The following is a 17048-nucleotide window of genomic DNA, read 5'->3' on the forward strand; positions in this document are numbered from 1 at the left end:
CAAAGGCAAATCCAAGTCCTGAGTCCTGGCTTCTCTAGGACTCCAAACAAAATTCCTTTCTCAGGGTTCCCTCTGCCAAGGTGAGCAGAGCTATTCCGAGCCCTCCCTGTTCAAGAAAAAAGTCCTGCAGCCAGGAGAGGTGTGTCCCCCAGGGCAGACAGGCAGAGCTGGGATGCAGCTGGTGGGCCTCGGAAGGTCGCAGGAGGGTCACGAGGGGGCCCGAAGGACAGGACTACTTGAGGACCGAGCAGGTGAGTGTGGCTGGCAGGAGGTGGGGCTTGAAGTGGCCTTAACGCGGGGGCGGGGGGGGGGTGGCCAAATCTGCAGGCAGCAGCCCCCTTCTGCATAGCCAAGCTAAGAATGGCTTAACATTTTTTTTTTTAATTTAAATATGGAACCCTTCATGAATTCCCTGTCATCCTTGTGCTGCACTAGTCTTCTCTGTACGGTTCCAATTTCAGGGGATGTGCTGCCAAAGGGAGCACTTACCATTTTTAAATGGTTAAAAAATCTATATTTGGCAACGCATGAAAATGATATAAAATTCAAATTTCAGTGTCCTTATATAAAGCAGTCCTGGAAACCGGCCACACTCACTGGAGTACGTCCTGTCTAGGGCGGCTTTTACACCACAGCCGCAGACAGAGTAGGGGCCAAGAGATGCGGGGCCCACAGCGCCCAAAATATTACTGTCCGGCCCTCTGTAGAAAATATCAACTCTTGCTTGAAGCTTGGTATTTCTAAAAAATAATTTTACTGAAGTAAATAATATGTAAATAAAATTCATGCTCAAGAAAGATGACAGATGAAGCTTAAGTTCCCTTTGACCACCCCCCCCCCAACTTTCCTCAGAAGTCACAGCCTGGGTGCGCCTTCTTCTAGACTTCCTCCTGCACTTACATCGGCATGTGTGCATATCCATAGCAAAATAAAGGATCGTTTGGTGAATTTTCTTTCTGTAGATGGTTTTAGACGGTGCCTGTGCATAGTTTTTTTAAACTTGCTTTTTTTTTTGTGAACTTGGCCCCCTGTGAAGACCTACCCTGATACTTTTCAAAATGCTACATAATATTCTATGACTTGGCTCTGCGGTTTATTATTCCCTTACCAAAGGACACAAAGTGTGTTTCCTTTTTGCTATTGGAAACAATGCTGCAAAGAGCAAGGAGCATGCCAAGGCTCAACTAGCTACATGTCCTTGAAGATGGAACGCTTGTTAAATGAAAGAATGGTATTCCATACAGACATGTGAGCGGATGTATTCTTACTCATCTGTGTTTGTGACTCAGGACACACCACCAGGCAAGTCCCTCCCAATGTAGCCAGAAGCCTCCTGCTCTCCTTGCAGAGTGTTGGGTACCCGCCAACTATTGGTTGTAAGCAGGTAGAAAGCCTCCTGGCTTCCGGTTGAAACAGGATTCCTTCTGTACAAACTCAGTGGTTATTCTTGGAAGGTAGTGTGCGGGGGTGGGAAGTAGCAGAGAATGGGGAGCCTGGGAGCTTGGGGGCCCCGTTCTCACCTTCCCGCTTTCGGTGTGACCTTGAGCAGCCTCTTTGGGCTTCAGTTTCCCCAGCTGTTTAAGGAGGCTATGGGACTCTTAGAGCTCCCTGGCCTTTCGGAGCCCTACCAGCCTCTTCTCGGTGACCGAGTCCCTAAAGGAGCAGAGGAGTTCTGAGCGGTGGTGGTGTAGGCGCCCCCCGCATGGGCACAGTGCTGTCAAGGGAGGTGCGGGGAGCTAGGCAGGGCACCATGTTGAACCCACGCTGTCACTGATCATTCCCCAGGGGAGAGATTGCATGAAGAGGGCATCCATGCAGCCCACCTGAGCCCAAGGCCATTGTGGCCTTGAGCCCAGGGTCCTGGATCTGGACTGTGGGTTGTTAGATACTCCTGGAGCAACCTGTTTGCCTCCATCCTACAGCACTTACCACAGTTTGTTGTTCATGGTAATTTGTGTGATTGTGTCATAAATGTCCATCTCCCACCCTCTAGGGCGGGAGCTCTGTGAAAGCTGGGGCCAGGTCTATATTGCTCACCCTTTATCCCAGTCTACTAGCACAGTGCCTAACTCTTTGTGGGCACTAGACAAACCTCTGCTGAATGAATAAATGAGCTGGTCCAGCCTGGTCTCAACAACAGAGACATAGCCTTCTCTCTAAACCAAGGGCTCCCAAAGAGACAAATAAGGAGGAGTAGGGAGTAGAAGGGGCAGGGTACAAACAGTCTAGGCAACATCTCAGAATTAGAAAGGTCACTCCGTTCCTGAGTGTCAGCCCTCGGGTGAGGAGTGGTCTGGAATAGTAGTCCTTGGGGAAAAAATACTCACTGAAGCTTTGAATTGTAGTATGCATTCATTTATTCATCCATTCATTCATTTCTTTTTTTTTTCATTCATTTATTTCATTCACCAAATATTTACTGAGACTCTACCAAGCAATGGAGACATGAAGACAGGTATTTGCCAAAATCACACAAATAAATATCTAATCACCAGTGAGGACAGTGTTATGATGGGAAAGAACAGGATCCTAGGAGAGATGATGGGGAGGGGTATATAAAGTGCACTGGTGAAAGGATTAGGAAGGAATTTCTGAAGAAGTGCTATTTAAGGAGAACCCACAAGAATAGTTAAGCTTCTACCAGGCTTACAAGAAGAGCTTTCATTCCATGGAAATGGAATGTTTCAATAGAATTTTGAGTGAGTCATGGGATCTTAGAATTCCAGACAGTGAATCTCAGAGTTACAGAATCTTAATCCCGCAGAATCCTGAAACAAACACTTACAGATTCTTCAACAGCAAATGGAACCTTAGAATTGAGTGTTAGAGATTCAGTCTTCAGATGTAAGAGCAAAGGGAATCTTTTTTTTTTTTTTAAGATTTTATTTATTTATTTAATTGACACAGAGAGAGAGAGAGACAGCATGCGGGGGAACACAAGTAGGGGGAGTGGGAGAGGGAGAAGCAGGCTTCCAGCCGAGCAGGGAGCCTGATACGGGGCTCGATCCCAGGACCCCGGGATCATGACCTGAGCCGAAGGCAGTTGCTTAACCAACTGAGCCACCCAGGCGCCCCGAGCAAAGGGAATCGTAAGAGAAAGTTTATCCCATCCCCTTCTCTACTATTGTACAGATAGTAACAGAACAAAAGTGCACAGTCCTAGAACCCAGCCAGAACCCTCGCCTCTTATTATTAATAGATTAGGACTCTAACCATTTAATAAATAAAAATAATAGCAACAATGCTTATATTTATTGTCTCATTACTAGATGCTAATTGCTGCTAAGTAATTTATATCATTATTATCAGTGAATTCCAACACCAAACTCATGAGGTAGATGTTGTATAATACCCATGTATTATAACTAAGAAAACAGAATCTTGGGGGAATAAGGATGGTTAATGTTCACTCAGCTAGAAAGAGGTAGAACCAGAACCTTAGGGCTTTTTTTGCTTATTTGCTTTTTATTTTAAACACTGTGCTTTAAAGCATGGTGCTACGCAGCTTTTTCTTGTTACAGCTGCTTTCAGGCCTTTTCACAGGGACCCCAGCCTTCCTGTAACTTCCACCTTAGGGGTCAAGGTAATCTCTTGGCCCGACTCTGCTGTGGGGTGATAAGCATCCTGGAAGGTCTGTAGAACACTCTCATGTCAAAGGAGCCTTCTGAAACCGAAATGTGCTGTTAAACCTAAAAGAAGTGAGTCTGTTTATGGGATCCAAGAAACAGCATGGCATCAGGAAACCTAGTTCCCATCTTAAGGTAGGCACTAAATAGCTATGTTACGCCGGCTCAGTGATGGAGCCTCCCTGGGTCCCAGGTACCACGTCTTTTACGGATAGCGCCTGCTCTGTCCACCTCAGTGTGGAGCAATAATGCATGCAAACATGCTCTGTGATTCATGAAATATATGTAAGCATTCTAAGGTTCAGTGGTTTCTCTTCTACCTTGTGCATAAGAGCGTGGATGGATCTCCTCTATACGGGGGTAATTTGGAAATATCAGGAGCCTCAAAAAATATTGATTACTCTTTTATCTTGAATTCAAGTTTTAGGAAACAATATCGAAGCTGGGCTGAAAAATTCAGAATCAACCTAAATGTCCAATAATTGGTGATGAGATGAACAAATTATACTATTACCATGGAATGGAATTTGATATAGTTATTTTCAATGTTTTGGAGAATATTTAATCACACAAAACAGTGTCCACAACAAATTAAGGTGTTTCAAAGATAAAATAATATTTACGGTAAGTTCCAGGTTTTTGTGAATGAAAGTATACGTGTGTGGCATGTAAATGCTCCAGCAGTGTGGCAATTATAATTATTGCTGTTATTGTTGTTACAAATAGAAGAATGATGTTAATCGTAATGTTGCTGTAAGTTACCTTCGGACTGTAGGATTATGGCTTTAAATTATTTTCATCTTTTGATTATTTACACTCAATATTTTTACAATAAGAGAAACCAGAGAAACAAAAATCATTAGAAAAGTGATTCTGTGGTTTTTAAGCCTATTTTTTGTTTGCCTGCTGTTTCTCCATCTCTCCACCCTCCAAGTGACCTGCCTGCTCAAAACTAAGTGTCCTCACATCACTGAGACCCTATAGGGGAAAATCTGCTTCATGCCAAGTGGTTAGAAACTCCTTATGTTCTTTCCCACAGAGAGGAGCAATCCCCAAGCCTTTCAGAGGAATACCAGGCACTGAGACAGGACTTTCTTGTGGAAGAAGAGGGTCTTCCTGGTGGCCCTGTGAACAGTAACCCCTGGGGGTTCCTTCCTTTGGTCAAAGTGAGAATGGGAATGCGCCACACCGGGCACACTCTCCTGATAGAGGCCGGCAGAACTGGAATCTGCCAGCAGGTGGCATTATCTGACCACTTGCAGCTTTCCCAGAGGGCAACCCCGAGATCTGGAACATTTCTCCTCTGAAATCAGAGAAACTACAGCGCAGATAAAGGAGGGGAGAGAGTCTGGAATCCCAGTCCATTGTTCTGCCCACATCTCCACACCATATTGTCTCTCTTACAAACACTTTAGAAGGGCCACTCTATGTAGGAAGGGGCTTGGAACAGCACCAAAAAGATGAAGTCATCTTAGCGTGTTTCCGTCCCACATTTGCCTCCTTCAGGCTTTGTGTCCGCCAGCCAGTGAGGTTATGTGACCTATGTTTACTTGCTATTCCACGGCCCCTGGATGTTTACGTTGTTCCTTTCTGTGGTTAAAAATACCGTGTGGGACCTCAAGAGCTTTCTCTGTATTTCAAATTATTTGCTTAGGACTGATTCCCAGAAATGAGATGAGCAGTCTATTAGCCTTTCTTCTGCAGCTCAGGGAATAAGGGTCTGGGCTCAGCAGTCAAGGGGACCAGGCTTTTAATCCTGCCTCAGTCGTCAGGGCTGACTGTGGGCAAATGCCATATTTTCTCTGAACTTCAGTCATCTTTACTGCAAATGAAGGATACTAGCAGCCCCTACACTTGCCCATTAGATCCCATTCTCTCTCCAAATATCGCTTCTCTCTCTCTTCATTTCTTCACTCTATCTGATCATTCCCATCAGCTCACAAATATGCTGTGATGTCACCAATCCTAAACAAATAAACCAACCAAAATCCTCCTCTTGATCCCCACCCCCTGCCAAGGATGCCCCATTTTCTTTGCTGGCCTTTGCAGCAAAACTCTTTTTTTTTTTTTTTTAAGATTTTATTTTATTTATTTGACAGAGAGAGACACAGTGAGAGAGTGAACACAAGCAGGGGGAGTAGAAGAGGGAGAAGCAGGTTTCCTGCAGAGCAGGGAGCCTGATGCGGGGCTGGATCCCAGGACCCTGGGATCATGACCTGAGCCGAAGGCAGACGCTTAACGCATTCTTGGCTCCCCTCTCTGTCTCTCATCTTATATCCAGTCCTTCCAGAAATCATGTTAATTTTACCTTGAAGTATATCCAGTCTCTAACCACTTCTCACTGACTCCATTTATGCCACTCTGGCTGAGCCACCAGCATCTCTCACCCAGATTACTCCAAAAGCCTCCTACCAGATCTCCAGCTCCTATGCTTGCCCCCCGTTAGTATTCAGTATTCTTTACACAGAAATATATCATCTCCACAATATATAAAGAGCTCTTACAACTCAACAACAAAAGGACAACCCAATTTAAAGATGAGCACAGGAAAAAAAAAAAACTACAATGGGTAAAGGACTTGAATAACTTGAATGGGTGAAGGACATTTCTTCAGAGAGGATGTATGTACAAATGGCCAATAAGCACATGGAAAGGTGTTCAACATCATTAGTCATTAGAGGAATGCAAATCAAAATCAGGAGATACCAAAAGAAAAGAAAAGATTCAGCTACACTTCAATTATAAAAACAGAACACAAAATCACAAGATAACATTTCACACTGACTAGGATGGCATTAAAAACAAAAAATAAAAAACGGAAAATAACAAAGTGTTGGCAAGGACATGGAGAACCCTGTGCATTGCTGATGGAAACAGCTCAGCAGTTCCTCAAACAGTTAAATATAGAATTACCATACAGACTAGCAATTCCACTCTTAGTAAATATGGAAGAGAATTGAAAATAAGTTCTTGGGGCACCTGGGTGGCTCAGTCGTTATGCGTCTGCCTTCGGCTCAGGTCATGATCCCAGGGTCCTGGGATCAAGCCCCGCATCGGGCTCTCTGCTCGGCCGGGAGCCTGCTTCTCCCTCTCCCACTCCCCCTGCTTGTGTTCCCTCTCTAGCTGTCTCTCTCTCTCTCTGTCAAATAAATAAAATAAAATCTTTAAAAAAGAAAACAAGTTCTCACACCAGTATTTGTACACAAATGTTGATAGCAGCACTGTTCACAATGGCCAAAAAGAGGAAACAACCTAAATGTCCATCAGCTGATGAATGGATAAGCAAAAGGTGATATATATGTGCAATAAAATATTATTCAGCCATAAAAAGAATAAACTACGAACATATGTGTCAACACAGAGGAACTTCAAGACCATTGTCATGATGGTTAATCTTACATGTCATCTTGACTGGGCTAAGGGATGCCCAGAGAGCTGATAAAACATCCTGCCTGGGTGTGTCCATGATGGTTAGCATTTGATTCACTGAGAGATTAGCATTGGGGTCCAGTAGACTAAGGAACTGCCCTCATCAATGTGGTCAGGCATCATGCAATCCATCGAGGGCCAAATGGAACAAATGGCAAAGAAAGGGTGAATTCAGCTCTCTCTCTTCTTGAGCTAGGATGTATATCTTCCCGTTCTCACACCCCCACCTCCCCTATTCTCAGGCCTGCAGATTCCAGCAGAATCACACCACTGGCCCTCCTCGTTCTCCAATTTGCAGACAGCAGATTATGGGACTTCTCAGCCTCCATAAACTGCCTGAGCCAATTCCTATAATAAATCTCCTCCTATATCTATTTCTATATACCCTGTTGGTTCTGTTTCTCTGGAGAACCCTAATACAACTATGTGAAGTGAAAGGAGCCAGACACGAAAGGCCACACATAGTACCATTTCATTTGTATGACACGTTCAGAATAGACAAATCCATGAAGGCAGAAAGCAAATTGGTGGTTTCCAGGGACTGGGGGAGGGGAGAATGGAGAGTAATTGCTTAACGTGTTCGGGTTTTCTTTTAGGGGAATGAAACTGGTTTGGAACTATGCAGAGGTGGTGGTTAGATAAGAATGTGAATGTACTAAATGTCACAAAATTGTTCACTTTAAAATGGTTAATTTTATGTTGCATGAATTTTACTCCCAAAGAAAGAAGAAAATAAATGTCATGTCCCCCCTCTACTCAGCACTCTGAGTAGCTCCCCAGATGCCTCAGAGTAAAAGACTAAGTCCTTACGAGGACCCACAAGCCCCCTCCCCCACCCCCATTTGATTTGGTCCCTCCTTATCTCTGCTCTCCCTGTACTCTCCCTCCCCCTCACTCCACTCCAGCCACACTGGCCTCCTTGCTCTTCCTGGAACATTCCAGGCCTACTCCTGCCTCCAAGCATTTGCTCCAGCTGTTTCCTCTGGCTGAGAGACTCTTCCTACAGCTCGGCTACCTTCCTTACCTCTTCCACGTTGTTGTTCAAATCTCCCCCTCTCATTGAGCAATTACCCTGCAAATTATCTCATCTTTCTCTGGAGGGCCCCAATGGCAGATTCACTGGCACTGATTGAAAAATTCCTGATTGACCGGTTAAGACTACATTTCTGGGGGAGGTTGAAACAGATTAGGGATTAATCCCCAGGCCACGGTTTGTGAATTCAGTCTCCATGACACTGTTTTGGGCCAGCGGTTTTATTTTGAACAGATCTCATCATAAGGTAATTATGTTAATTTTTTCTTAGCCTCCTGCTAGATTCCATTCATCCTTCTGGTCACAACTTAACATCACTCTCATTTAGATGCCCAGGTTGGGCTGGGTTCATCTGCTGTGGGCTAGCTTTGCACTTTATAGTTTATAGATTACCACTCTCCAAACTTTATTGTAACAATGACCTAACCATCTGTCTTCTGTGAGAGTGAATGCTCCATGTGGGTAGGTCAGGGCCCCACTTCCTATGTGTTCACTTCAGTCTCCCAGCTCAGTGCCTGGCATGCAGCCAGGACTCAATACATTTTGTTGGGGGAATGAATATGTTGGGGAGGAAAAAATTCCTCAGCCCTTCAAGATCCTTCTAGCTGGATTAAGAATCAAATTGATATGAAACAGATTAACAGGAGAAAATCAAATTTAGTTTCATATGTAAGGGGAATCCATACAGACATGGAAATTCTAGACGTTGAGGCAACATGACACTTATATGAGCTAGGGAGGTGGGTAGGGATCTGAGGAAGACCATTAGCAGGAAGGTGAGAGATGTCTGGAAAATAAAGTTTGCCCTGTTATGAAGGTAAGTTTCTTAGGTAAATTGGAATGTCTTGTTAAAAGTTCTCTTCTTGGGTGCCTGGGTGGCTCAGTCGGTTGAGCACCCAACTCTTTTTTAAAAAAAAATTTTTTTATTTGACAGAGAGAGAGAGAGAGCACAAGCAGGGGGAGCGGCAGAGGGAGAGGGAAAAGCAGGCTCCCCACTGAGGAGGGAGCCCGATGAGGGGCTTGATCCCAGGACCCTGGGTCACAACCTGAGCTGAAGGCAGACACTTAACCGACTGAGCCACCCAGGTGCTTCTGAGCATTCATCTCTTGATTTTGGCTCAGATCATGATCTTGGGGTCCTGGGATTGGCCCCCTGTTGGTCTCCACCTCAGTGTGGGGGGGTTCTGCTCAAGGATTCTCTCCCTCTCCCTCTGCTCTTCCTCCCACTCTGCAAGCACGCACTCTCTCTCTCTCTCTCAAACAAATAAATCTTTTAAAAGGAGTTCTCTTCTTGGTACAGGCTCTTTCCTATGTAAATTTAGGCAGTTGAGGGGAGGGTAAAGAGCTCTTCCTGAATCTGGTTTTAACTCAAAATAATCTTCATGCCAAAGTGGTCTATCTTGGAGCAGCCTGCCTTGGCCCCTACAAATAGATGAAAGGACATACTTTCCAACCAGGTCTCCTTGTGGGATGCTTAGAGGACTCTGAACTAGTGACGGATTGAGGACAACCCTTGGAAAAAGCTTTGATTATCGCTATCTTTTGAATGAGCAAGTTGATAATCAAAGCAGTTAAGTGTCTTGCCCATGCAAACTAAGCAGGTGAATGGCAGCCCAGGGTTGCCATAGGTCTATCTTTTCACCAAAGCAGAACTTCTAAGGCGGTGTAGGGGATGGGAGATACTACCCACCTTTGCTGCAGGACTACCTCCTCCAGGAAGTCTTAACAAATACCCTGGGGGACAATCATTCTGTTTCCTCTGGATTCCCAAATAGTTTATCATTTTCTGTGTTCTAGCATTTTCCACACAGCCCTAGATTTTAACTGCTGGTCTCTTTGCCTTTCCTCTGAACTATGCACTCCCCAGAGCCAAGCTCGAATAAGCATCCCTTTGGAGTCACTAGACCAGGTTCGAATCCCAGCTCCACAACTTACTAGCTGTGCCACATTGGTCAAATAACTGGACGTCTCTGGGCTCTCCTGCTCCGCAAAGTGGGTGAGTAATGTCACCAGCCTGGTGGAATGTAATCTGATCAGGCAGATAAAGTGGTTGGCCTCAATTTTGTCAAGCCTCAACGTTCTGTTTCTCAACAAAGCTTTGGCGAGTGGTAGGAATTTGGGGGGAAATGTCCAGATCAGGGACTCGGAAGCCCTGCCTTCTGGCTCTGAGTGGCCATGTGTCCTTGGCCAAATCCCCCTGCCTTCTTTAGGTCCCGGCCGGGGTCTGAGCACTGACGTAGGTTCTCCTGGCGGGGCCCTTCTCGGCCGGTGACATTCTAAGATTCCAGGAGCGAATGAACTTGGGGGGTGGGGATGGAGGAGGGAAGGCGGGGCGAGCCCGATTGGCCTCTGCGCGCCACGTGTCCGGCCCCGGAGCCGCCAGCTGTCCTCCAGGTCCGCCCCGCGCTGCGACGGCTGCTTCTGCTCGGCTAACGGGCTCCCACCCCGCGAGCTCCGCGTCCGCGCGTGCGTCTGCCCGGTCGCGACAGGAAGCCTCCGCCGCGCGGTGAGTGCGTTGCGGCGGGAGAGGGGATCGCATCAGCCCCCCGCACCCCCCGAGGGCTGCAGGGACGCGGGGACGAGCGATAAACGCCCAGTCATCGCTGACCCGTGCCTCCCGCGGGGCTCCGGGGCGGGGCGCGGGCAGGTGGGGGGCCGCGGGGGCGGGCACCCGAGAGGGTCGCGAGCTGAATGTGTCTGGGGGAGCGCAGTGGAACAAATCTAGGGTGGCGGGCGCAGAAGCGCAGGCTGGGGGAGGGGAGGGGAACAGGGGAGGGGAGGGAGGCCGGACTCTGCGGCGGGTGTAGTCTAGGGGCCGGGGGCTCTCGGGCGGAGGCAGCGCAGGATGCTGGCCGTGCTTTGGGAGGGGTCGGGGGCTGGAGAGACTTAGAAGACCTGGGGTTGGGGGCAGCAGGACGGGGGTCTAAGGACCCGCAGGGAAGGGCGTGGCTGAGGCCAAAGACCGAGGCTGCAGGAAGAGGCAGACCCTCCAGCCGCCTGTGAAGTGGTTTGTGTGTGTTGTTGCGGGGGAGGGCTCTCGGTGTGCAGACCCGTGGGGAACTGGCTGGTTCACACCCGAGGGACCCTCCCGTCCCCTTTGGACCACCGCTGGCCTAAAGGAGACTTGAAAGCAGCTGGGCCCTAAGGGCAGACGCCCCACCCTTCTTCCTGCTCTCCGGAAGCCCAGTTTAGGCCTTCCCAAAACTTAGGTCTTCAGATAACTCCCAGAATACCAGCATGGGACTGAAATACCCTGAATCCAATCCCAGCTCCACCATCGACTTGCAGTGTGACCTTGAATCAGTAGCTTTCCCTCTCCGAGTCTCAGCTTACTCTTCCAAGTCCAGAGCTGATAAACCCAGCCCCTCTCCGTGGAAATGATGGCTGCCCTTAAAATTGATTTATTTGTCAGCTGCAAGGAATCATTTCAAATTTGGGAAGTCTTGATTGCAGGCTTGGGAAGCCTGGGCTACCCTTGTAGGCCCTGTGAGGGGAGGGGAGGGATCCTTTGGGAAGAGAATCCTGCCTTTGCTTCCTTCCTACCCCTCCCTTTCTCTAAACCCCCCGCGCGGGTCTTTCTGACAATTCCAAATTTGGACATATGGCTCCGGGGTTGGTGAAAGGATTCTGGTTTCCTCAGTCTGCCCTTTTCACTCACTTCCCCCTCCTGTCGCACCCAAAGCACACCTGAAATTGCTGGCCCCACCGACCCTGAAGGGATATCCTGTCCTGCTTTGCCCTTCCAGGTGAATGACCGTTCCAGCTGCAGCTCCCATAAAAACCCTGCCCTTCTGGCTGGCAGGCCCTGTGCCAGGCAGAGGGCACTGGCCTGGGAGTCTGTGGAAAGCAGGGTTACCGTTCCAGGTCCTGGAGGGGTCCTGGGGCAAGGTTCTTCCCTGCCTGGACCTTCATTAACCATCAGTAGCAAAGGCTGCTAAACCGGCTGCCACTTCCAGCGCTGGTATTCTAGGATTCAACTGTTCGAAAGACTTAGGATTCTGAGAGTTGGGTGGGGCTGGGGAGGGAGGCCCAGGCCTGCATCTCCCTCTGCAGCTGTGACAGTCACTCATCCATCTTCCTTTGCCTTCCACCCTTTGTTCCCAAGGTACTGGCTGCTTGGATTCAGAAAATATTTGCGGTTTCTGGGTTAGGGCCATAGCTCTTGCTGGGGCAGAATGTGGATACCAGTGTGCAGAGAGGGGGCTGTCCTTGGGAAGTGCAGGACCTTGCCTATCGGAGCTGACCCCGGGAAGGGGTGGGGAACGCTCTGCAGTGTTGGGGCGCTGCCAGCGTCTGGAGCATCTGCACTGCAGCACCCAGGAGGAGCCTTGGGCCACCAGGCTCCAGCCCCGGCCCCAGGCTCTGCCCTGCCTCTGAGTAGCCAGGGTCCCTGGGCACACCTGCCCCTCTAGGCCTTAGTTCCTTCCTCCCTAGAGGGGCAAGAGATGTGCCCAGGGCACCCAGCTGGTAAAGTGGGTTGGGGCTCCATGACTGTTGATGTTGCATTATTCTAGGATTTTCTGGGGAGGCCCAGGGGTATCACTTAGCCTCACCCCACCCAGCTTCACCAAGATACTTCCTGGGTGGGGACAAAGTACAGGATGTGGTCTGTACCCTGATTTCTGAGTATGCAAGTCCGGGTCTTATCTGCACCCCAGCCGCCCCCGCAACAGAGGAGAGGAAGTCTTGCCGGGGCGGCGGGGGGGGGGGGGGGGGGGGGGGGATCCTTTATGCTTATAAACTTCTTGGCTTGGAATCCTGGCCACACTGCATTTCCTTTCTTCCTGGAATTGAGAAGCTCCCACAGAGACTGGCTAAGGAGGAAGGACCGTCTTCGGGTTCTTTGAGCCTCAGACTGCGCACCTGTCAAAGGAAGACGAGGCTGGTACTTGTGCACAGAGAGGCCGGTGCTGCTGCTGTAATCGTGGAAAGGGTGTGGTGCCCTGAGCCTCAGGTTCCTCATCTGTAAAACGGGTGTCCTGGTACCTCTTAAATAATAATTAAATCATAACCTCCGTTACTTACCGAACCTTCCAACTTGCCAGGCCCTGGCTGAACCCTTGGTAGATTGGATGCTGCTACCATGCCCATTTTGCAGATGTGGAAAGTCAGCCCTCAAAAGTTTAGGGGAGAAATACTACTAAATGCCCATGTCTTTCCTGTGTGTCAAGGCCACGTCTAAGCTCTAGGTGTGTCTTCTTTTCATCCTCACCACGACTCCTCTGAGATAGGCGCTATTTTTATCCTGTTTTACATATGAGGTTAAGTACTTGCCCAAGGCCACACAGCTCCTAAAGAGCAGGTCAGGCTTCAGTCCCAGGCAGGGTGGCTGCAGCCTCTGTCCTGTTAGACACGACGCTTGTCTGCCTCACAAAAGTGACCTGAGCTGGGATTCAAACCCGGGCCCATCCAGTTCCAAGCCTGGGGCAACCTGATGATCTCCTGGGGCCTTGCCCAGCCCAGAGATCAATGGTTCTGGGTCAGGAGAGGGAAAGACACTGCTCTCTAAGAAACCCGAGTGTCTGGAGCTGGAGGGGGGGGGGGGGTGCCCAGGCACAGGGCCAGGAATGGCATTTACCTGGGCTTCATCAGAGGCTAGCTCCTGGAGGACGGTGGGGCTGGTCCTGGTGTCTTCCTGCAGGCTGGGGGCGGGGAAGGATCATGACCTTATAGGCCAGGGGCCTCTGAAGTCCGGTGCACACATCCTGGGAGGCACTAAGATGATTTTCTGGAAGAAACTATTAGGCCTCTTATTACATATGCTTTTAATCTCATGCTTATAAAATATATTTTTATCATGATGAATACTCCATTTTTTTTCCTTGGTTACTGGTGGTACATAGGATCAAAGCAATGACAGATTACGGCAGTAGATTGCCAGCTTTGTGTGGGTGGGAGACTCGTCTGTCTCATTTTTATTCCTCCCCTATCTCCTACCAACGGACATGCTCAGTAAATACTTTTTTGAAAAATGAGCTCCTGTTTAATCACTAATTTTCTTTATCACACTGGACAAATTATACTTAACCCCTCAAGTTATTTCCTCTCCTGGCTATATAATGAGGAATAAAGCACACTTTGAAGACCCCTAGGCTGGATGTTCTTTTATTATGTGATTTCCCCCCCTCCAGGGGGGTCACTAAAGAGGCATTAAAACAACTCAGTGTGTTTCACCCAATAATCCTTATAAGCCACCCTGTGGTCATGGGAGCAGCAAAGAAGCAGACACAGTAATTTTTAAGAAAGACAGTAAAGTTATGATTCAAAAGGTAGAAAAATTATCATGTGCCAAAGATTTGATTCTACTCACCTACTAATGACTGGACAGGCAGATGTTATGGCCAGCTTGAAAGAAAATAAGTAGACACTTTTATTAAAAGGAATGTGCAAATGGAGGCAGACTGGTTTTTCTGGTCAAAGGGGAGGGAGATTAATTGGGCTGTCACCAAATAGAACAGTATGAGCATGTCTGTAAGAATTATTTTACATTACCACCATTTACCTATAAATTACTGAGCTGTAAAATTGCTCAGACAGACTGGAATCATAACCTGGAGAGTTGGAAGTAGAGATTTTTTTTTCCTAGAATACCTGGAGGCAGGCAGCCTCCATCTACTCAAGGAATGGTAGATCCGCAATGGTTGAATCCAAGCCAGTCAAATGTAAGGTGGTTTCTGAGTACTGTGGGGCTTCAGAGGAGAGAGAAATCCCTTTTGGCTTCCTGGAAGAGTTGGGAGAATCACCTAGAAAAATTTTTAAAAATTACCAAAGCTCAGGCCTCACCCCAGAACTGATGAATCAGAATCTCGGAGGGTTGATCTTATGCTTCGGTAAATTGGAAAAACTCCCCAGGTGGGATTAATGAAGCCAGAATCGAAAAGCACTGGTTTTGATGCTCGAAGGCTGGATAGAAAATGGTGGTGGAAGAGGTTCTTGGCTTGGGGATGGGGGTGAAGAGGAAAGAGGGGAAGGCAGATAAATCAGGAAGGATGTTGTGGGCCTTGAAAGCTGAGCTGCAAGGGCCTACATTAAGGGGGTCACTGGGATCACGTGGGCAAGCAGTGACTCAGCTCAAGTTAGAGTCCCCTGGGCTCTCCTGCAGCACAGAGGTCTGGGTGAGTTTTTGCATGACCTTCCATGTTATTTTTTTATTTTTCTCCAATTGCTTTCCCCACACATATCTGGTTTCACCCCCTTACACTCAGCATCTCCTCCCACCCTAAAAGCACGCTCTATTCCTCCAAAGCATGCAAGATAGCTTTAGAGGACAGAAATGCTTTTTCTTAGGCTGGTGTTTCTGTTGCGTCTGATATCCCCTCTCTCCTCTGTCTGCTTCATTCCGTGATGCCAGACTCCTGATTGTGCTCACCTGTCAGCCTGAACCCCTAACATGTGTCTGTAACTTGATACGCATCACACATGCAACAGAAAAGGACAAGGTAAAAAAAAAAAGTTAGAAAGTTGTAACTTTCTGTGACTGGGATGACAGAAGCCACCACTCATTAGACATTTAATGTTTTCTGGCCATGCTGAGTATTTTACCTGCATTAGCCCATTGAATTTTCACAGAAAACCTTAGGATTAGCAATTCCTAGATGAAGACACTGAGTCAGAGAGAAATGACAGAACTTGCCCTAGGTCACGAACTAGGAATTTTCTGGAATGTCTGAATTTGAACTCAGGCCAGGACTGCAAAGCCTGCATTCTTTATTATGATGCCAGGCTGCCTCCCTTGTAAACGTTTGGGTTTATCATAATAAAAGCTTTCATTTCTTGAGCCTTTACTCCGTAATAGGCACTGGGCTTAGGGCTCTTCATCTGCTGTTTCATTTGTTTATCAGTACTTGGAGATAATTTTTATGTGCATTTTGCAGATGTGGAAATTGAGATTCAGTGAAGGCAATTTACCTAAATCACAAACGGGGGTGAGGGGGCAGAGCTGTGACTCACAGCTAGGCCCGACCTCAAAGCCCATGCCTCTTACATGAGTTGGACAAGACCCTTCCCCTGTCCAGTTCTTGGTTTCCCCAACTCTTGCACTTGGTCAGCAGCAAGCCACAAGTGGTGGTTCTCTCCCCCAGAGCGTTCCTCCTGGAATCAATCTGGAGGTCCCAGAGGGAAAGGAAGGAAACATGATTGCTTGTGGGCTAAAGAACTAAGGCAGGGGCTGGCCACAGTAGCCCAAAGCCACTAGGAGACTCTACCCTAGAATGGATTTCTGGAATGATCAGCCAGGATGAACCCTCATGGATATCCAGGTCCGAAGAGGTTCAGGGTTCCTCGGAGGAGAGAGGCACAGGTTTAGAGTGGCCACACCTGCCAGTCTTGAGAAGCTGTTTCAGCCAGGATGATAAAACTTGCATATTGGATAAGGGGGAGATTTGGGGAAGACCCCTCCTGGGACTGATATTCTGAGATTCTGCTGTGAAAATCCATGGTTGGAATCTATAAAAACCTTTCTCATCCACTCTGGATTTTCCCAAAGAGAGAGTGATATTATCCCCATCTTATAGATGAAGAAACTGAGGTCCAGAGAGGGAACCTGACTTGTCTGAGGTTACAGACAGATTGGGAACCAGACCTAGGTCTTTTTCTTTGGCCTCTTCCTAATCTCCTGTTGCAGCCAGAGTCCATGGTTGTGTGGGGGCTTTTGACCTGGGGCTCGGAGGCACAGATACTGTCCACGGTCTGGGCCTTGGCAAGTCACTTATTCTCCCTGAGATGTCTTTACCTCACCCAGAAAATGAGGGGCCTGATGTAGTGGATGGTTAAGAGCCCTCTGGGATTCTGAAACATTGTATATAAAACATTTATTCAGCCAATTTGAGAGGTAGGGTCCGGGTTGCTCTGGGAGGGAGCAGAGACCCTTGCAAAGCCAGGTAAACGGCACTGCTGTGGTTACCTCCTGAGCTTCCCTGAGCCCACAGAGGAGGGGCTGTTGGAACTGCAGTCTCCAGATC

General features: G+C 47.9%; 1 protein-coding gene and 1 pseudogene across 2 annotated transcripts in view; one reads left to right on the forward strand and one right to left on the reverse strand.

The window, feature by feature from the left end:
• Positions 1 to 385: 385 nt before the first annotated feature.
• LOC123836639 (U6 spliceosomal RNA) lies at positions 386 to 485 on the reverse strand (annotated as a pseudogene).
• Positions 486 to 10446: 9961 nt separating this feature from the next.
• ANXA6 (annexin A6) overlaps positions 10447 to 17048 on the forward strand; it is a 45405-nt gene continuing 38803 nt past the window's right edge. For both annotated transcript variants that reach the window (XM_045902437.3, XM_045902443.3), the window contains exon 1: positions 10447 to 10594. The gene's annotated coding sequence lies outside the window, so the exon portion shown is untranslated. The remainder of the gene's footprint in view (positions 10595 to 17048) is intronic.

Source organism: Mirounga angustirostris, unplaced genomic scaffold (assembly GCF_029215605.1).
Source record: "Mirounga angustirostris isolate CCGP_5_RB_7025 unplaced genomic scaffold, mMirAng1.0.hap1 SCAF_7, whole genome shotgun sequence".
Taxonomy (NCBI): domain Eukaryota; kingdom Metazoa; phylum Chordata; class Mammalia; order Carnivora; family Phocidae; genus Mirounga; species Mirounga angustirostris.